General features: G+C 40.4%; 1 protein-coding gene across 1 annotated transcript in view; it reads right to left on the bottom strand.

Moving 5' to 3' along the window:
- The window catches only part of PH4alphaEFB (prolyl 4-hydroxylase subunit alpha-1), an 83303-nt gene extending 73213 nt beyond the window's left edge, over positions 1 to 10090 (bottom strand). The window contains exon 1 of the mRNA XM_076692188.1: positions 10047 to 10090. The gene's annotated coding sequence lies outside the window, so the exon portion shown is untranslated. The remainder of the gene's footprint in view (positions 1 to 10046) is intronic.
- Positions 10091 to 22007: the final 11917 nt, after the last annotated feature.

Raw genomic sequence — 22007 nt, 5'->3', positions numbered from 1 at the left:
TTGAAACTATGGAAATATGCTTATTTTTCGAGCTTGGAGACTACAAAGCACATAAGCTTGAAACCTCGGTCCTATATCCATTAACAGAGTTAATTAATAATCCGAGTTAGCTGGGCTGTAATTAAAGCAAGCTACTACTGAAATCACATACACCGGCAGAGCAACGTAATTAGAATGTAATTACACGTACTGTAAGCTTATTTTCTCCTTGAAAACGAAAGCAAAAATCGGATAACGATCCGATTAGCCGGGAAAACGACTTTCGGAAAGAAAAGGGCTAGGTAGAGATTTATTTCACCGGTTATCGACAAACGATAAACGCGCACCAGTCGCATGCAACCTCGTAAACGTCGTAAACGTCGCCTACCAGCATACGCGGAGATTTCCGTTCGATGAAATAACACCCTTAACTTGGCCAACCGCTTTATGATCCGATCTATCTCCTATTGTGTCATGAATCACTAAACTTACCCGGAGATCCCTGAATTCCTTGACATTCGCCAAGACTTGCAGCAACGTGGCTCACGCAACTCTTTTGCATATTCTTTTGAATATTGCATCGTCGTAGCTCGATACAGCTTTGCGCAACACGCGTGGAAAACAAAGTAGACGTCGATGTTTTTCGTGGTATTCGAAGGAGTAAGCGTGAGTGGAAAGCGAAATAGAAAAATACTTGAGTGTATGCTTCGGGGACGAGGCGAGAATTTCAGATTACACGATCGTTTCGGGATCACTCGATGGCAAATGGTATCAATGGCAAAAGAAAGAAAAAAAAAAAAAGAAAAGTAAAAAAGAACGAAATAGGAATTTACTTGGTATAAAAAATTTCAGATATTCTCCACATAAAGGTGAGAAATTGAAAATCTGACGAGGAATAAGAGCCCGGAAAGATGGGCAGTTCGATCGTATAATATATAAAAATTGTCAGCGTTCGAACAAGAATGACAATTACACCGGGTAAACGGATCTCAAAGGGTGTCAAAGACGACGAGATCGTCGAACCGGAAGGATCTAAAGGATCGACCAAGAGGAAAGCAGCGTTGACGGAAAATAGGATTCAAGATCAAAGGCAACCATCATCCGCCATCGACCATCAATTGTCCCCAAAGGATGCACGGTAGAGAATAATAAAAAAGAAAGAAAGTACGGCTTCTTAACGATCAATGTTTCCGCTTCGAGACTCGAAAGCTAAAGTGAGACACGTCGCGTTCATGGGGGACGAAACATCAAATCCTTTAATTTTTCTATTCTAGACTAAAGAAATAACTCTATTTTGAGTTTTTCATTTCGAACCTTCGGTAGCTAGCTGATCCACAACTGATAGATCTAAACTGTAGAATTTAAATATCGAACGGTGGCCGAATCAAATTCCACCGCGTGCAGGAAACGTTCGGCTTCCCCTTTGCTTCCGTCCAATTTCCAGGGCTCTTTCCAGCGAACCGTGCAACGAAGAATGCTGCGAATTCCATGGAAAGACGCCACCCTCTCTACTGTCGCATCGCATTGCATAACGCGTAGGTACGTCGCGACGCGTGGACGCTCCTCCGCTTTGATGCTTCGCTAGTTTACCGCTTCCCTGACGTTTGTTAATCACGCTAATGGATTACGGTTTACTAGATTTTAATCAAAATCGCCGGCCTTCTCAACGACATTTGGATATTGCGCCTTAGGGTAAGAAGCTTGCCCGGTAATGGATAGGGGCAGACTCGCTCGATGGTTCGATAGCTGGATGGCTAGTTGCTTGGTAATTGGAAGTGATTCGTATTAATGTTATGGCGGTTGTTGTACTCTGAGAAACAGGAGAGTGTGGGTGTACGTACAGTGGTAGATGGTAGGAAACGATATTAGAGGTTGGAAAACAGATGGATAATAGATGATAGTAGAATAAAGCATGGCGGAGCTATCGAACGTGGAGGAATGATACTAAGGTGTTAATATTACCTATATATGAAAATAAAGTAACTTCTTAAGTGGAAATTACCTGTACTCTGGCAAACATTAGCAAAAGTACGCACAGTTTCAGCAACGAGCTACCTTCTGTGCTGCTTCCGTGTAATAGTTTCAATGATATTCCAGAGGGTTCGTCGTTGACAATTTCAGTTTTACTACTCTGCTCGTAACCTTTCTTCACCCTTCCCAACGACCACCGCGCGTTTCCTTTCACAACCCCATCCTTTCGTTCCACCACTTTTTCCCTTTCCTTCTAATTCTAACCAATTGCCCCCAAATCGACCCCAACCCACCACCCGATACCTCTTTCTGACCGTACGTTATACGATTAACACGACTACGTCCAATCTCTGCTTATTGGAAAATCGTTGATAACGTGCTCGAAAATTTTATTGGCTCCATGAAATCTGCTTTTAATCGTTCGATATGTTATCAACGTTACTTCTCGTCGTAACGTGCAATCAAGAAATTTATGGTATTTGGATGTGGTACCGCTGTGATAATAGCGATAGCGTGGTATGTACGACTTTCTTTGATAAATTATCGAACGTTAACTGTAACGTAGCGTTGCAAATTTTAATTATTTAGAATTTAGAAAATTCGTGTAATTCGTGTAATTTATGAAAACAGCTCTAGGAATACCTAAAGACATTAAAATTTACCACGTATTCCACTCGCTTTGTAGAAACAAAAAATCCATAAAGTGAATACATTTTTCACTGAAACTTTTGTAGAATTTTAAGGGAAAAATTCGTTGGTATCCAGGGTAGCTTTTATTCGATTGAAATAGTGATCCGTAAAAGAAAAAAAGTTTGAAATCCAAATCTCGATTCGTTCAAATCAAATTTTTGTTTCATCGAGCAAGAAAAAATTCTGGCAATTCTGTCCCTCAGTCAGAGATGAATAGAGACTCGACCGATATTTCGATTAGAAGAGGGTTATCTATAATTCCGATTGGTACGGTTGGTAAGCTTTAATTTCGAGAGGGCGAATAGTCAGGTTCTTAATGAAGCACCCGAACCACCGAAAATCCCTTCACGATTCTCGAATGCCGCGTTCTTTCAGCTTTCTCTATTATTAGACCCCCGCAGCTGTAGGGCAGATTTTCATGAAAATATTTAACGACAGGTCCTGTTCTGACATACATTTCCCACTCTTATTACTGATTACATATCCAAAGTTTTTCCGTCGATCACTCAGAAGAGAGCAACGATTCCTGAAACCCTTCACCTTCTCGTCTTTATTGAAAATTACATAATCTTGATAAAATAAACCGTTTTTATAATTACAAATGAGTGAATGAAACGTTGTACCAAGGATATAATTTGAACCGTTGAAGAAGAAGAAGGTAGGTAGCGAAAAGTGAAAATCCATGAGGAAGCCTTGTCTGGAAAGAGCATTACCCCAACTCGAGTGCGTGTTTTGCGAAACAATAGAGTATTAGGCGAACTGCAGCCCGTCGACGGGGTGCATTTTACGGCACAAAGCCCGTTTGAATTACATTTCGAGTAACAGTCTAAGTCTATTCGTCAAACGAGAATGAGGCTTACCTGTTTTAAATGCGCAACGAAAAGCGAACGATTCGAACCGAGCAAGATGAAAAACCAAAATCGAATCAACAGCCTGTGGCCGCAGCACCGTGGTGCACCGCGCCGACTAAATGGCTACCTGTTTTCCAACCACCCAACTTTTCCACGAAACAAAGAAAACTCTCCGCTTATCTTCGCCATTGTGTTTAACCATTTACCATTTACCATTTCCAACGTGAAAAAAAAAAAAAAAAAACTTACGATTAGTAAAACATTTTATCTTTCAACACTCGACGATTCACATTGAATTCGCTGATATTTGGGTTATCGATCCGGTCGAGCTCAGCTTGCTATAAATAGCGAGCCGTATTCCTAGACAGCGATTTACAGAAAAATGCAATTCGTGATCCAGCTGATATAACTGAATTCACGTATTCGATTACCAAGGAACCGTATTCTCAGTTTAGTCGGTGTGGACGGGAAGCGGTGATTCGTGTATTGCATAGCGTAGAGCGTATAGCGTAGGTACAATGATTCGCTAAAATGATAGCGGACGGTACTCGATAATTTACCGGAAAATCGCGTTTAAAATTTCACCTCCATAAAATGAACCACGTGCTAGCTGAAACACTGAATTTCCATATTTCAACGACAACTTTTAACGCGTTTAAAACCTGAATAAAACATTTTCAGCAAAAAACGATATTCTCCGATGAATTTTTAATATATTTTTCTACTATCCTACTTACTTTTCTCGATTTACCAGTACAGGATAAACGATTACGAAATATTTCGATGATAATCGTAAAATAAATAATAATTAACGAATACCGAGCGATGTAAAACGCGTCAATTATTGGAAAAATTTGCGGTTTACCGTTAAACGTGCGCCTGGTCTGTCGATCTATCCTTGTATCGAGTTTATTTGCAATTAATTCGATGTTATACACGCGCTGGACAACGTTCGGCTATACCAAACGATTTTCCACCGAAAATTAACGCGTCGCTGCGGACAAATACTTTAGTAGCGGCAACTTTCATGAATAATTAATAAGGAAAACACAAATTAATGATCTACCAAGTACAATATTCGGACGTCAGACTACAATTATTAATTATTACTGTTGATTTATCAAACTAAATACAAGCTCCAAAAGCAACAAATTTTTCCGATAGTAACGCGTTCAATTTTTCTTAGATATTACCCTCAGAGTTAAATCAACCCTTAAATTTCACTGAAATTCCTGTTCTAAGACGTTTCTTTGAATTTGTAGTCATAGTTTGAAACTTTGAAGCCGGTTCGACGTATTTTTGCACTGGCCATCTCCTTCCCACCCTATCACCCTAATGAAACTTCTTCCAGCTCCGTTTCCCTTTAACTTCAACTCCTACCTGCCACGCATATTCAAGTATCCCTGTTTCGGAGTCTAATTGCAGATGGTTTGCATTCAAGCCAAGACACGAAACACCGAGCAAACGTACTGCTACGTCCCCGTGATTCAGCAAACGCGTCTTTATTTACGAGGCAACGGTACAAGCCTACATACGAGTATACATAGTTATACACGCCACCTTCGCATTTCGACTCGTAAAATCTCGATTCCGTTTTTACGACAGAGACTGCTGAATTTTTCAAACTAGGCCCCATCTTCCTCCACCTTTATCTCCTTGAACTCTACTTGAACCCTGAATGACCGAATACCGAAACCAGTCTAATTTTCTGGCGAATCGGTTCGAAATGGTGAAAACGAGATTACGAATAATTTATAAACGAACGATTACGAACGTTTGCTACTGTGGCAGTAAACACTGATTTATGAACTTTCTATTTTATAGACTTTAAGAGATACGATGCCAGAGAAAAGGGAAGAAAGGAGAGGAATCAAGGGTGACACGTGGCCTCGACAATTGCCTGTTAGACAAACACTTGGCAGAAAAGGACGTAGAAAGAAAGAAACGATAGAAAAAGCAAAGGGAAAAGGAGAACACATGAAGCGACAAAATAGAGAACAATAAAGTACACTGGTCACAGTTGTGAAAAGAAGTGAGAAAAAGTGAATTTCAATTTGTGCAAGGGTTAATCGATTTGACTTCGGAAAATTTTACGCGTACAAAGACATGGAAAAGAGGAATATAGCGAACAGAGGGGTAGTTAAGGTCACGCGAAACAGGGTAAAAAACGTATTTACACGTGAACAAAAGCGAGACGTAGAAAAACAGAGACGTACGAGGCTACGGAAGCGTGTATGGAGGGGAAAAAAGGGTGGTAAAGCGGAAGAGACAACAAGTAACAAGTACAAAACGTTGTAAATGAGAAAGAAACGTAAAAAGGGGTGCACAGATGGAAGAGAAACCAAAAAACAGCCAACCTGGTCCACTCTGTACAGAAACAAGTACTTACATACATACACCGAATACAAACGGAATAGTTAATATAGTGAAAGGAAAATTTCGAAATAGGAAGAAAAAGAGGAGAAAAGACGTAACACCTTCTCATTGTCAGAGAGACAAAACGAAAAGTAATGAAAAGAAAAGAAAATGTGCAAGGTAATAAAGGCGAAAGATAGAGAAAAAGAGATTACTAGAGAGGGCTGACAGTGCGAAAAACAAAATACGCAAGTGTTGTGTAAAGCAAAGAGAAAGAGAAAGAGAAATAAAATGGCAAACTGAGCAAGGTCTTTGAGAGGATAAGAGAGCAAAGTGGAGTTCAGTAGCTCGTTTCAGCCCGTATCGTCGGGTTTAACATAAAGGAAAACGGCCTTAACCGTGTCGAACGACCCTCTCTCACCCTCTTCAGGCGTCGTGAATTTCGAAACAATTTCGAATGGAACTGCAAGCACAAACAATTGGCAACGAGGACGAGGAGGAGGAGGATGAAATCGAGAGGACTCTCGTCGAACGTTCTTTGCGGTCTTGAAATTCATTTTCATTCGCGAGACTCTTAACGATGGCCAGGAAAGTGGCGTCGTACTGGAACAGGGTGGATGAAAGTGGGTCGGAGAATGCGGCTCGTTTAATCGCGTATTATTAGAACAGAATGAGGGCTCGTCTTGCTACCAAGGTAATTTTCAGCGATAAATTTTCCACGATGCTGTTAATTAATTTGACCCTTGATTATGTGTACTCGAGTCAGGCTACGACATTGATTTCCGTACCACTCCGTGATCGATAACTCACCTAAATTCTAACATTAATTACTACTCGTGCACCGTATCATTTATATTTACTTATTCTACTAGCTGTATCATCCAACTCTTTCGCATAAAAAGATATTTTCCGAGAAATTTGAGAAGTAGTATGTAATAATTCAGAGACAGTACCACTCTATCTACCATTCTTACGTTTATCTTAGCCCCTATAACTCTGTCTTTCGCGATTATTGTCCCGTGGAGAGTATTTTTCGAGCAAGTGCTATCTCCTTGCCCTGAGCTATTTTTCCTTCTACAACATTTATATATCTCCATTTATACGACATATACCTATACGTAAATTAACCTTTTATTTTACAAAGAAAGAATAGTTTAATAATAAGTCATTCGTTGATCGATACCTGAAATTAGCAAATAGAAAGGTTCAACTTTGGAAACTAACTATTTTTACTTTTAATAAATAGAATAAGAGTACTTTAATTTCCATTATACGCAGGAAAGAATAGGCTGCGATACCGCATAGTACCGCGAAAAAGTGGTGCTAGGAGGACTTCCGGTGATAACCGGCGAAAGAAATAACAATGCGGATTAACCCGAGCTTAAATGCGTTATCACAGGATTGATGCTACGGCAGAAGTTTGTTTTCCAGCGGCGTTCTCACGTCAGTGTTTACGATTATGAGAGAGGCGCCAGAAGCTCTTCATTCAAGCATTCGTACAATTTTCCGGGATTCTCGCTGGGGTGAAAGTTACTCTTACCCTCTAAAACTGGCAAACTCCAGTTTCTCTGAATACATATTTGAATTACGATATTGCTTGTTAAACTCTTTCGTCGAGAAAATTTGATAAAGCAAGTATCGATGATGCGCGTACCATCTTTTTCATACGCCTTCTGTATATCAGAAGATTTCGTTGCCGAAACGTTGAAAGGAAAACAGTGAATCATTTTTCGTTTTATCGAGCAATATCTAATGAAATTTACGGCACATAAATTTCTGAAGCAACGACGCCATCGCATACCACGATTCGACCCATAAAAGCTGCTCTGTAGTCTGTACTATGTACTCTGTGCGGTTTAATACAGTGAACGATATCGAGACGCATCAACCGGTTCAAAGGACATTTCCAGCTGACATAATTCTGTGGGAGTGCAGTAGCAGATAGTCAGCGAGACAATCCATTTCCCCTTTGACCTTTGCCACGCTTTATCTTTCATTTCCAACGAGAACCAATTCGATCGCTTTCTAAGAAACGCATTCTTTTCCCCATTTTTCAAGTCTCCTTGAAATTAATTATACACGTAAATTGACAATCTTGAAAATATCAAAGATATACCGAAGAGAAAAATGTTCTTTTTTTCGTTCAGTATCGAAAGGAAAGATGCGGGGGTTGCAGTCCCGAGAGGATTATGCAGTGAAATCGGTGGGAGGAAAATCATGTTTCCGAACGAACCGTGAGGCTACTACCCCTACGGCTCCAACTATTTCCAACTTTATCCTAGCAGAATTTTTATCTAACGCAGTTTTACGAATTTCGTTTGAAACTTTGATTTTGAAACAACATGTACAAAATTCTTCGAACAAACTGTATTCTAGAGAAACCTTTTCGAAACAATAATTTTGCAAATTGACAATTATCATTATTCTTACTCTTTGCGAATTAACTTGCTCGTTTATATAAGATTTTTTATTCGGATTGATTTGACGATGGAGCGGTTCGTAGAAACACCAACCGTTTCTACCACTTTATTCCAAGAATAACAAGAAAATTACATCCTCCATGAACATGGAGGTTTGAACGGTTTGAAAAGTCGCATAAAAAGTAGAATTACCAGAATTCTCCAACGAAATTATCATTTTTTCCTCGTAGCAACGAAAACTTTGTCGAAACTTCTGGAAAGAGCAATCGTAAGGCAAACATCGTGAAGGCGAGTAAAAACAGGAACAAACAAAGCGTTTCGATGAAACTCGTTGGCCGGGACGGAGGGTGCAATGCAGTAATGTTTTGAAGAAAAGCAAAGGTACGAGACACGTTATCGTCGACAGGGCTGCGAAGGAACGTGGTACGAGAGTAAAAAAAAAAAAAAAAAAAAAAAGGCAAGAAAGTCGGAGCGAAGGAACCGGGTTCTCCTTCTTTGTGGGAGTCAACGACACTGAGCCGAGAAATGTTTCGCGGCCTTAACAGAATGACGCCTACTTGAAACTTTTGCTGATATAAGAATCTAATTATCGACTGGCAATCGGCAGAAGGGGATGGAGCAGATGGAAATGGATGGATAGAAATTTCGCGCGTCAACAATTTCACAAGTTTCGATGGACGATTCAAAAATCCAGAGGAATTCTAAAGAGAACTCCTAAAGGGTTTGGACCTTTGATAAATGGAACAATAAAGCGCTCGGCGAACAAAATGACAGACTTTAAAAGCGAGGAATATTAATGTAAAATTGAAAACTCACGATTTCAGAAGCGTATTATATACGTATAATGTAAAATATAAAATTAAAAATTTCCTGCACAAACGTAGCTTCTCGCAATAATACTCTCTCCCAAAAGAGAATTCCGGTTAAAAATGTGTTTACGTTAAGGGTGGCGCGAGGCAAAAATAGTGCGGGGCTCTGAAAATAGTGGATACGGTGGGTGAGCGCGGTTCAGAGCAGCTCCATATTTTAAGACGTCACAAGTCACGGGAACTATATAAAAACGGGACAGTCGAGTATATGTGTAGGAATATAGGAGGAGTGCAAGGGCATGTTTCGGTCCCTGTTGAACGCTTCAACGCGATACGTGTATCATATCGCTAAAAGAAAAGTAGGCAACGAACGTTGAAATAGGTATAGGACGTATATCTCGTGTGACACTGGCATGGCGGCGTGACGCGCGTGGCATGGCGTGGCGCGATGCGGCGGTCTGACACAACGCAATTGCAATACCGACTGTCACTCGCGTTTATTAAGTCATACTACGTTTCGATTCGACGAACCGCTGAATTTCTTTCAAACCAGATACTTCTCGTACGTTTTCACGCCATGATCTGAATTCACGTCGGAATTCGGATCAACAAGCATTTAACATAGTTCACGAGCTTTATGCGCTTCTTCCTCCTTTGCCAGTAAAGGAAAGCAGGACTTTGCTCGTCGGAGGTTTAACTAGATAACTCGTCTCTCGTTGAATATAACGCGGCACTACACAGTTTACATTTCTATCCACAGTTCTATCTAAACGCTGACAAACTTTATTCTACGCTTTTACATCTCCGGCATAGACGGACCGCGAAATGTCTAACGAACCGGAAGTTTCAAACTCGATTTTACTCCAAAGATAATTAAAAAACAAGAAGTGTCTGGTATCGTGTTTCTCGGTGAAAATAATTACGAGCTTCAACGACGCGATCATAACGCATGAAATGAGAAGCTGACTCACCGGTAGTCTCCTTGTCCAATGACCTTCCTCGTCTGTCACGTTGCACGAGCCATCGAACTGCTCCAAAACTCAAGTTTTCTGGCTGCTCCGAAACGTCGACAAGATATTCACGTATGGAAGAGAACAAGGTAAACGCGATAGCACTGGATAAAACACACTTAAATAACTTCCGTAGAAAACCACGCGGTTCACGGCGTGTTAGCACAACCGATTATAAACAAGGAACAAGCCTTCTTTAACGTGCACGGCACGAGATCCGACAGCCGACTGACTTCACGCGGATGCTGCGTCAAACGTGTTGCCACGCGTCCCCTGCCGCGCGTCCCGCGTCGCGCGCATACCCGCCACTACCCCCACCACTCAACCTCTTTCTCTATCCCTTCGACACCCAAATATCCTTCTCTCCCTCGGGATCTTACACGTGCGAGAGGGACTTTTTAAACGTTTATTACAAAATATGGAACTCTTTTATTCCTTCGCTAATAAAAAATTCAAATTTTTACTATAATACCAATACCTTTCTACCGCAAAGCCCGCGATTTTCAAATCGAACAATCGACAGCAATTGCACGTGTCCGACTTGTCGATATCTCTCGAGCTTTCACCTGATTCTGTCAGTACGTCGTTTTATCTGCTCGTTTTTACACCTGCCCCCATATTCGTTCGTCCTTTTCTTTTACCTTTATGACCTCATTTACACATCGTGGCTTTAACAAATTTCAAATTTCAAATTTCAAGTTAGCTACTACTGTATAATGTGTCGTACTACACACAGAGACATTTTCGCTGTTCCAATCTTCGTCTCTCTTGTTTGCTCCATTTTTCTTGGTCAGACGTTTTTCTTTCCGTTACAGCCGCTTCCATGAAACGCCCTTCCTGTCTTTTTCCTTCTCCTTCTCTGTTCGTCTCATTTCGTGCTCGTTTTCACGACGCCTCATTTTCCTCGTAATCGTTTCACTTTTTTTCACCCGTCCCCTTCCGCAATAGTTTTCTTCGGAGTTTTCTTTCTCATGCGCCGCAGTAAACGTCTCTGTTACTGATTCGTTTCATTACCTCCGTGCGCCGTGCACGCTTTTCCTTCCGTCTCACTTTCTCTTATTCATCCGGTTGCCTACCTGCTATGTTTCTCCCGTTCACCTTCGTCATATGAACGCTCTTTCTCGCTTCCTCTCGTTACGCCCTGCATTTCCGTGGCTCGTGCATTCGCGTCGTTGCATTAGCATAAACCTTGCACCCTTTTAAGAATCAAAAATTCTGCTTGTAGACATTTTTCGAAAGGAAAAGATAGAAAAGCGCGGTCTTAATGATCGTTACTCTACTTGTTTCACCTGCGTTTCTTTTATAAATGAAATTTCGCAAAGGGGTAGTTTCAGGATTTTCGTTTACTTTTCTCTCTCTGATATTTCGTAATCCCTTTTCAAGCTATTTAACTGCTGGTTAATACTCAAGTACATAAAGAACCACTCATTGTCAGAACTGTTTTTATATTTTAATTACTCGACCGAATTAAAATGATTTCATTGATTCGAAACGCAACACGTTTGTCAGCCGTATCTCAGGGTAGAAAGGTGGAAAAATTTCTGTCAGTCGACGCATACGTAAGACGGTCGATTTATTTTGCCGCAATATCCTCGCGCGATGTTCGGACTTCCGGCGAAACCGCAGCTACAAGGACCACGACGACAACGAAACCGACGGAGAGAACGGAGAACGACTTACTGCAGAGTTCCGCGAAGAAACTTTAATTTCTTAGGAGTTCGTGAAAGTCTTTCCAGTCATAGGACCGCGTCGCGCCGTCCTTACCACCTGCCTTGGCAAAATGCACACGAAACCGAAAACTTTTCGCGAGACGCTGCGCATACATATAAACGCGTTACACGAATGATCTATTACTAGGATTTATTTTTTAAGCGATTCAAAAATGAAAAAAAAAAAAAAAAAAAAATTGGATGGAAATGTGAATAGTCCACGTGTATCGAGTCTCGAGGGGTTAAAACGAAAGAGACACGGTAAAGAGAAAAATAGTCGGTTGGATAGAAGTTTGTGACAAAGGGTCTCTTTGTCGCTAATCTTTCGGAATGTACAGCCCCTGCCGCTTTTGTTAAGCCCTACCGTTTTCCCTGGCGCGGTCGCGATCGTGTATTTGCGATTTTATCGAGCCGGATGAACGGAGGAGCATCGCGTAATCCCCTAAGTAACGCAGCGTTTTTTCTCCTGCCACTGTGTACACACCGATGTAAGCGGTAATTGCACGTAGATGTTCATTTGCAGTAAATACCAGTTTCCTCCCTCTTTCGCTCTCTGAAACCCCACCGTTTGAACGATGTTAACTTTCTCGCTAAGAACCGTCCAAATGACCAGCTGATTAATAATAGAGTAGAATTGATAATATTACAGATAAGTTGGAAAAACGAATTATTCTTGAATTAAAATCGTCGAAACGAAACTACTCTCGAAGAATGGCTTGACGAGTCCGTAAACATTTTCCCGAGGCTGTTTTCCCAAACGCATAAATATTTCATTTAAATTTCACGTAGAGTCGAGGTATCTTATCTGCAACAACGACCACCCTGACGAATATTTCGTTGGAAACAAACGACGCGACGCGACGTTGCAGTTGCCGTGCCACTTTTATTTCGTCACGTTTCCAAAAGAAACGATACTCCTCTGTACAACCATTCTCTGCAGCCGAAAACAAAACATAACGATGTTTCATAAGAGGCGAAGTTTTTGAATTAAGATCAGCAGTTTCAGCAAATGGGACAATTAATAAACGCGAATGCGTTTTCCGTGATAAAATGTTATTAACGTAGCGGGGTTGACAGTTGATTTAGCCTGCTCATTTGGACGAAGACCACGTAGTTGAGAATTATTACGCGAAACACGGGCTTTGTTTGTGCTGTAAAAATCATTTCACGGTAAAGAGTGGCAGTTTGTACTGGCGCTTAGTCGAAAAAAATTATGATCCTTGAATTTTCTTGGAAAAATTAATCAGCCGATGCGTCGTTGAACGTTAAAGCAAAGGATCATTAAGCCGGTTGATTGAAATTTGACAGCGTTAATAGAATCGCGTGTTTACGTTCTGAAAAATAGCAAGTACAGTGAAACGAGTATGTTTGTATTTCTACCCGATATAAATCACAACGGATCACGCCCCGGCAGTTTAGAATCGCAATCGCAATCGTAATCGTAATCGTAATCGTAATCGTAATCGAGTTTTTTTAATCTCGTCATTCCATGCCGCTTAGAACTTAATCATTTCTCGTGGTTGGCCGGCTTTCATTTCACCGCGCGACACTGCAATTATCGTAGCCAAGTACTTACAACGTAGGTAATCTTCAACTTTTTATCAAACGTTTCATTAACAGGAAGTAAGACAGAGAGTAAGGCGGTTCCAAGCCGCGTTTCCTTCGCTTAATCCCGCTTTTGCTGCTCGCCTCCCTTGATACGAGCCTTGCTCGCGCCTTTATGCATATTTATGCGCTTTCGCACGCTTCTATTTCGCCCCCGTAGATTCTTGCATTCTTAATTCCTTGTTCCGGTAAGGTTCGCGAGTTATTAGGACGGTGTACTGTGATACAAATATTGCTAGACTCGAAGAATGTAGAGACACGTGTCGCATCGTTACACAGGATTAAGAGAAAATTCAATAAATCAGCCGAAAACGGATGCAAAACAACGCTCCAGCGATTAGAGCGTTATCAACGTGACAAGACTATTAGCCGTAGCAGCCAGTAATACGTTCGCCGCCTCTTTCCTTCCGCATCCTTCTTCATCGTCGCTCACCCTGTTCGTGTTCGTTTGCCTTCATAATTATCACTAATTACACGTCTCCGTTAGCCTCTCCCCAGGGCTCAGCTTTCCCTTTCTCCCAATGTTTAATAATCGTGAATTACAAGTAATAAATTAAAGCTTGGCTTAATTACGAGCTCGCGTGTCATAGTTGCGCAACCGTGTACAGTGTATGTACATATACCGGTATACGTGGCTAACGTATGCAAAGATTTTCCTGCGCGTAGAAACACCGGGGTTTTAGAAGAAGAAAAAGGAAAGATTCGTGGTAAGAAAGAAAAAGTGAACTAAAACGTGGACGGTACACGGTGTTGAAACGGTTTTTTCATCCGACAGGATTAATGCGTAAACCGAGTTGCTTATAAAGAAAAGGTGGACCGTCCAGGTGACAAATCACCGCTGAGCTCGGTGTTCATTCAACGAGACGCCATCTTTTTTCTTACCCTTGGAAGCGAATAAAGCTGGCACGAGAAAAATGATCAAATTTTGCAAGAAATACTTCTGCCAATCTTCTCTAAATTAAATCAGTATAGAGATCGTTTAACGACAAAGAAACGATGAATTACTTCTGCAATTGAACATGAATCTTGAATAAACGCGAAGAAGACTAAAATGCGATATACATACCGCCAGCGATATGAATATTAGAACGGAATGAATTATTTAGCAAACGAATCGTCCGTCCCAGTGTTCCGTAATGCATACGGTAATGAATATTTCAGGGAAATTGGACGAGGGTAAATGATGTGGCGTTAATAACCAGGAAACTATTATTCGATGATGTTCCGCACTGTGATTTCTGATAAACGCGATCGTTCGATCCCGCTTCATGAAACATTAAGATCCTGTACCTACAATACCTACATTCGAAACAAATAATCGCCTAAATCATCCCCTAATTTTCACGAAAATCGTAAAAGTACGACTTGCTCTCGAATGGAAGTAATTTTTCCGAGTGGGAGGTGAATGATGTAAATTTTCCAGTTGACTGCGATCTTCGTGAACGGTGTGCCGAATGTATTAGCCGGTCAGGCTAATTGAATGCTCGTTGCTGCATCTGATTATGGAAGCACGTATAGTATAGAGCTTGGCCTGGGAGGAGTTGCCGTGTACATACAAGGACGCATCGCATCGCGCGTATACATACGTCACTGAAGCGACGTGCATTCAGATCGCCTCGACGTCGCAACGAGATCCGTTTAACCCTTCATTCTCCTGCCACTACTACTAACTCGTTCCCAACTCGTTCCAATGTAACATCAATTTCTTTTCTAAGAAGATCGATGACTTACCTGGGGAACAGCCTTGCTGATTGGCCGCTTCGCTGCGAACCATCTAATCAGCCGATTAATATAAAAAACGACTGCAATTTGTTTGAGAAAACAATAGAAGGATAATCAAAGAATTTCATCTAATCCAACTCTGACTATGAAACATTAGCCGAATAAGTTAACGTGTTGCGTGGAAAGTAGATCAAGATCGAACGAACTAAATGTAAATTCAGCATTCGAGAGAGAAATGAATTTTCATGGTAACGGAACAACGTAACCGAGCCGCGATAATTCGCCGTTCGTGAAATTATTTGACTCTAACAAGCAGGAATTTCATTTAATATACAACAGGTCGAGTGCATGTCCAGCAAAAACAAACAAAACGAACAGTTCCCTTAAAATTTAATCAACCGTAACCACGGCTTGAATTCACCAAACAAAATTTTTCCCATCGCTGCTGGCTATTACCTTTTCATCGTGAAACTTTATGCGAGAAACAAGCGGCGTTATATTTTATTTTTATTTTTATTTTTACTCTTTTTTTACAGTTCAAATTCCGCTTTGAAACATCGGTAACAGAGCGTACACCAATTGCCAGTATTTCACGGTTTTTTTACAACTTTCCTCTTTGTTTCCTTGCGCGGCAACGCAATAAGTGTGTTTGTACGAATCGAGGAGGAAGCAACACCATCCTATGCTTTTCAACCCTCGCCAACGACAAAAGTTTTATAGCGGAAAATGATTTTTCCGCGTATAATAAATATTTGATTATTTATCAAAGTTTCGAAATCCAAACCTACTAATTTGGAATCTCCAATTTTATGTTGACATTTTCAGATTTTTCATTTTTAATTGCTATGAAATTATCTGGAAATTCCGGTGATCGTATCGTTGCATCAATTATCTATATTTTCCTCCCAACACTGTTATATAACTTGTAACACTGAAAATCATTAGTTTCCTCGAAAACAATTAACGCAACGATTCGCTCGAATAACACCGGGTAACCGTGTAAAAATCGAACGTAACAACCGAACATTTACTGTTGAATATAAATATATCCTACATATTGTGCAAAGTGGTGAAAAAAAAAAAAACGTTATAGAAAAACTCAATGCGAACAATAAAAACGTATTATCCTCCCGATACAAATATCGCGTTTCATTCTATTTTTTCCGTAGCATAATCGAAAGTGTGGAAAGCAACGGGATGTCGAAAAATACACGAGCTACATGAAAAACAAAATTTTCCGCATCGATGATCCTCATCGAACGTGGAAAACGTGTACGCTGTCCGATACGGAAATTCGTGTAAAAAGCACAGGTTTTGTTTGTTTTTCACCAGAGATCCCCTACATGGAAAATTAACGAACAGAAACGTTATTTTGTATGACGAGTTCCCATTGCTTTGACGTTCAACAATTTGTTTTGTCGTCAATCATACGGACGAACGTTTTGAAAAACGCCTTCCAATGCATTCCATTACTCTATCCGCTTATATTATTCATCGACTTTATCTATCGATTGAAACATTGAATTTCACGATACGTTACTTAAAACTTCGATTCTCCTGATTTTTCAAGGTTCATTTAACACGTCTGAAATAAAACTAATTTCAAAAAAAAAAAAAAAAGAAACTTGGAATTCCACGCAATCGAAATCCTCTTCATTCATTTTTTATTTTATTTTTATTGCGAAAGGTAGCTAGGAAAAAAGAATGGAACGAAAGAGAAGAAAGTCTGCTAGTTACACGGGTAATTTTCATGGAATTACAACTACGCTACTGCATAATAATTCAGGACTAATTGTCGGGCGAAATGACTTTTACGCGATTCTCGCCGGCTTATCCAAGACCGGTCACATTTTTTACGATAATGGCAATCGTTAAATTTTTATGAGTCGCGTTAACGACGTTTCCCTGATACCTACTTATGAATTATACTTCACACCTAGTTACTCGTTAGTATTTTTTTCGCATCTAGTCAAAATAGAGATGGCTTTTCTTTTTTAACTATCAAACAGCCCGAAGAAACGAATTCACGTAAAATTGAATTTGAAACTGTTTTTGATTTTCACGCATCTGATTTAGTATGTAATTTTAATTTGTTCAATTTGTATATCGATAAAGGTCTGTTTATTCTTGCGGATCATTTCACTAATGAATTACGAACAATTAATTAATGTTTATTGATAGACGCATTGAAATTCGCCGATAAACGTGCGATAATTCTGATAATTCTATTAATCAATCATTTTTAAATCTCGTTAATGATCCATGGATGCTTTACATATCATATTATTGAAAATTTATATAATCTAAGAATAGATAATTTTTGTTATTCTTGAAAAAATTCATATTAAAAGCGGGATAAGAGTAAAAAATTAGTAAAAAAGAAAAACCTGATTCTACTTCGAGTTAATGTTCTTCAAACGAAGCCGCGTAATTAAAACCACCACCATTAGGAGAAGAAGTAAGAAATTGAAAGCACTTGTTCTAATGTTTCTCGCGGTAACGTTTCCGGGAAATTAAAAGATCGCTTAATTCCTCTTGAACCTAATAGCAGGATATTAAAAAAGCAGAATGTGCAACGTGGAAAACGGTAATTAAAAAGAAGAGAAAAAAACGGAGAGGATAACGAAGTTAAGCAGTGGCGCATTCGTAACAGTGGCCATTATTGTAACGGATTTTAATTAATCCGTGGAAAAACGGTTCGAGGTTGATACATCTCTAGCTTTCGAAGGAAATTCGATGCGGAATCTTCGCGTAATTATCGAACGAGAGGTAGAGGAATCTCGACCAGCCATTATCCAGCCATCATCGCCAGCTATTTGCTATCTCACACATGATTATTCATCGTTCCATAGTAGGGTGGAGGCACCCTACCAGCACCTTCGTCCATTTTGATTTATCATTGATACGACTCACCGCTGACAGGAGAATGCTAATTTATAGCCAGATTTTCAGAGCATCCGCGATTTTCTCTCAAATTCTTCCCTCTACCTTCCCCCTTTGGTGCAAATTGAAAATTGAATAGCTTATTCGAGTTATACCTATTTTGAAGCAACGGGAACAAAAGTTTCGTAATTTGCTTCCATCGTGAACAAACAAGAATTACAAGAAGTCCTGAAACTGTAACAATGATGGAAAAGCTCCTTTCGTTCAAGTTACCCTTCTTTCAAGGATCTTCTTCATTCTCCATGCCGAAGCAAGCCATTGTTCTATGAATATCAAATTTTATATTCATTTTGTACACGGTTATACCCGCGATAGTCTTATCGAAAGGTTTCTTCGGCATCTAGTTACTGTCATGATGGACATAGTCAAGCTGTCCTGGACAAGCGATTAAATAGAGCTGTCCTAGTGTCATCGAGTTGTCCATTCTTACTATAGGCACTATACAGCAATAAGTATCCACTGTCCGTCCTCTGTCATCTTCATACAGAGGGCATTGATCCAGCACGGTACATTGTACACCTCTTCTCTACCTCCTCCAGGCAGTTCGGCTCATTGTTGGGGATTCTCGTTGAAATAGCGATGGGATTTGCGTTATCTTCCGCTATAGAAGGACAGGATCGCTTCAACATAGGATTATAATAATCCGGCATACGTAAATGCGAGTGATTTCGTATAGAAAACTGGATAACGAGAGGGTAAACTTGCCAACGCTCGAAGGCTTTATCTCCCTTTATCTTCCGGTTTAGACATCCGCCAGAATTACAGGATATGTAGACAGTTTCCCTGATTGTACGACACTACGTGATCCATTCTATCCACGTAACAATACGTTCCAATGATTCCGATCACGCATTATAGGTTCGATCGCATAGTTGCATCGTCCGTAGCCATGTAACTGGCCTCGAGATTTATTGGAATTAGTATCGGACACGTAGATACCACTAACAATAAGTTTCTTTGCCCGTTAAATAATAGAATGTTACATTTTTCTTCCATTATCGTGTCATTGTACTATCATTTAATCTGCTTATCTACTATATTTACTTTGTTATCTAGTACGTCTATCTATTGATTTTTACTTCCTATCAGCAATTCGTGACAAACAAGACCGATAAACTGCGTTTCATTCCAAATACAAGACTACAGACTGAAATATTCACAGCGATTCCCGTTCGCTGACCTTATCTTACCTTTTGCGAGTTATTAACCTTAAGGACCGGCTCTACAGTTTACGTGACCACTAATGATAGGATTGTTCTGAAAGCACAGTGACTCTAAGAAAACTGGTAAACACGGAAAACAGCTTATTCTCTAATTCTCCAAACCTGATTCCTCACTTTTGTGGGATGATAGGCCAGAAGGTTTCCCTGAAGAAACTGAAACTTACTCCTTCTTCCTTTCTTTCGGAGAAAAAAGGGTCGGAATCGATGAATTATATAACCCGGTAAATGGGATAAACCCACTGGAGAGAGTGAAAATATAATTTGATCGTTGGTGAAGCTTTTGTTCGTACGTTGTGAACAGAGAATTCGAGGAAAGTAGATCAGGGAATTGATATCAGCCGGTGAACACGGAGCTCGAACAAAGGGAATAAAAAGGTGAAGAGGTATGTACTCGTCGCGTATCGATCTCGTATAATTTTATTAACAAGCTGCCTACTTAACGACCACGTATGTATGTACACATAGAGTGTCTACAATCGTTTCTATGTGCAATCGCACAACCTCCAGCTACGGATCTCGATCGTTCCTTCCGTTTTTGAAATACCGCGTCGATTTAATTGAAGCATTCGCGAACCGAAGAAGAAAAAGTAACCGTCTCGACTGGTAGGAACGATCGATCAAACCCGAATCAATTACACCGGCATCGGTTTCATTCAGATCTCTTTTTTTTATCGTTGTTACGATAACATGGAAGAAATACGTCGCGCTTTTAATCGAAGAACTTGAATTTACGTTGCAGAAAAATTCGTGATATAGGTCATTCCTGACGCTTTCATGATTCTTCTTCTGACCAATCGTATAAACGAATATACTCTTTGCTTTTTTAAGAGAACCGAATTGGAACGTAAATCTTGCGTTCGTCGATAAATTCTTTCCCACTGAATTTCTTTATTTAATTTCTAATACTAAAAAAAATAAAAATTAATTTTACTTTTATCAAATAACACGCCTCTAGAATGTAAAATGAACCTTACAGTATTTTCGTTAAAAGCTATCGCTTTCTACAAGACAGCCTGCGTTCTTTCAGTGAAAAGAACTGCTAGAGAATGCCCATTGAGCATTGTAGGATTTCTCGAATTCGATTAGGAAGCCGTGAGTCCGTGAGGAAGCTGCTATCGCAGCCAATGATCATCCAGTGCTTTGTTCTGTCACCTGTTGTTGTCTCGATTTCACGAGATACAACCATTAGGAAATTAGGATTAGAAAGAAGAAAGTTGGCGCAAAGATGGCTACTGAATGATTTGTCTGGTCAACGTAAACTTTACGATTCCCGTATTGCTTCACAAGAAATACTTTCCTTTCTTACAATTGTGTATTGTGTGGATGTGTGTGATTTAAAAGAAGATTTTATTATCTTTTGTTTACAGATAAAAATAGCATGTTTGGCCAAGCTAATAAATACACTTGAGAGATGATAAAGAATTTATCCTCGGCAGCCGGTAGAAAGAAGGAGGTGAAGGAGGAACGTTGGAGCATCCTGAACCTTTTCAGCGAGGTCGTGTAAGTTTGCGCAATGCATTGCCATTCTCTCTTTCTCTCTCCGGTGGCAACAGACGGCCCTGGTAAGCCGCGAATGCATAGTCACATAAATTTCATACGACGGATTTTTCCTACCACGACACTCCGATAGAACGAAAATACGACGATCTTGCCACTCTGCTGAGCTCCACGGAATGGATTTCAACATCTGGCTTTTCAGCCAACCTAGGAACGCGATTTTCTTCTGGTGTCGGGGAAAAACGATACGCGGGAAATAATAACGCGCGAGGGAGCTGAAAGAAATCTTGAAGTTATCTTCGCGCGAACAGAAATTTCACAGACACTAACGAAATTCATGTCGAAGCGTTGAACGGAAAGCGAAATTGAACGTTGAAGATTTTGGCAAAGGCAAATACCCGAGACAAACGAGATGCGTTCAACGACGCGACGCGACGTGGGAAGAAGGCGCACAGGTGAAGCTGTTACCAGAAGCAAAGGGAGAGAAACCTGCGCGAGACGTGGAATCTAGCGCCGCGGGCATGTCAATAATCGTCTAGGATACCTTTCGAAATCGTTGCCCTTTAGACCTGTGCGACAAACTCCTCTTTATCCTACGGCCTATGGTGAATCGCGCTCATTCGAGATGGAAAAGAACAGGTAGGATTTGAATCGAAAGTAGAAGCTAAGTGGCAAAATATATCGAAACCAGTACAGGCTCCGCAGTTTCCTTGCATAATTTTCCTGTAGCTTACGGCAAAATAAACACCAAGTTTCGAAACGATTCTGTTCGCCAAAATTTCCTATTGAACGCTAAACGCACGCAAGTATTCACCACAGAATCCTAATTGTTTGTGTTTCCGAGCACGTTTACACCGCTTCGTATCGTTCATACGACGAATACAAACATCTCCGTTATCTTCACCCTTTGAGAACGATAAACTGATACATACGTTTGTTTGTTTGTTCGTTCGATCGAAGGGAGCTATCACGGTGACGTACTAGAAACGACACTAACAGGGATAACGAAGACCTCAGAGATATGTTCCCTTTTTCTCAAGGATGCAATAAATTCTCGTCGTTAAACGACGCTAGTAAAATTTGTCGAAGATCAACCCGTAAAGGTAACGGAGATGAAGACGAAGACGTTCTCGAGCAAAGAGCAAGCACGGAGAGGGAAAGTCGTCGTAATTACGGCCAGACGTGGCAGAAGAAAAAAAAAAATAGAAGAACGTTCGAAGCGC

Source organism: Osmia lignaria, chromosome 14 (assembly GCF_051020975.1).
Source record: "Osmia lignaria lignaria isolate PbOS001 chromosome 14, iyOsmLign1, whole genome shotgun sequence".
Taxonomy (NCBI): domain Eukaryota; kingdom Metazoa; phylum Arthropoda; class Insecta; order Hymenoptera; family Megachilidae; genus Osmia; species Osmia lignaria.
The sequence above is the reverse complement of the archived record's forward strand: the minus strand, read 5'-3'. Positions and strand labels throughout refer to the sequence as shown.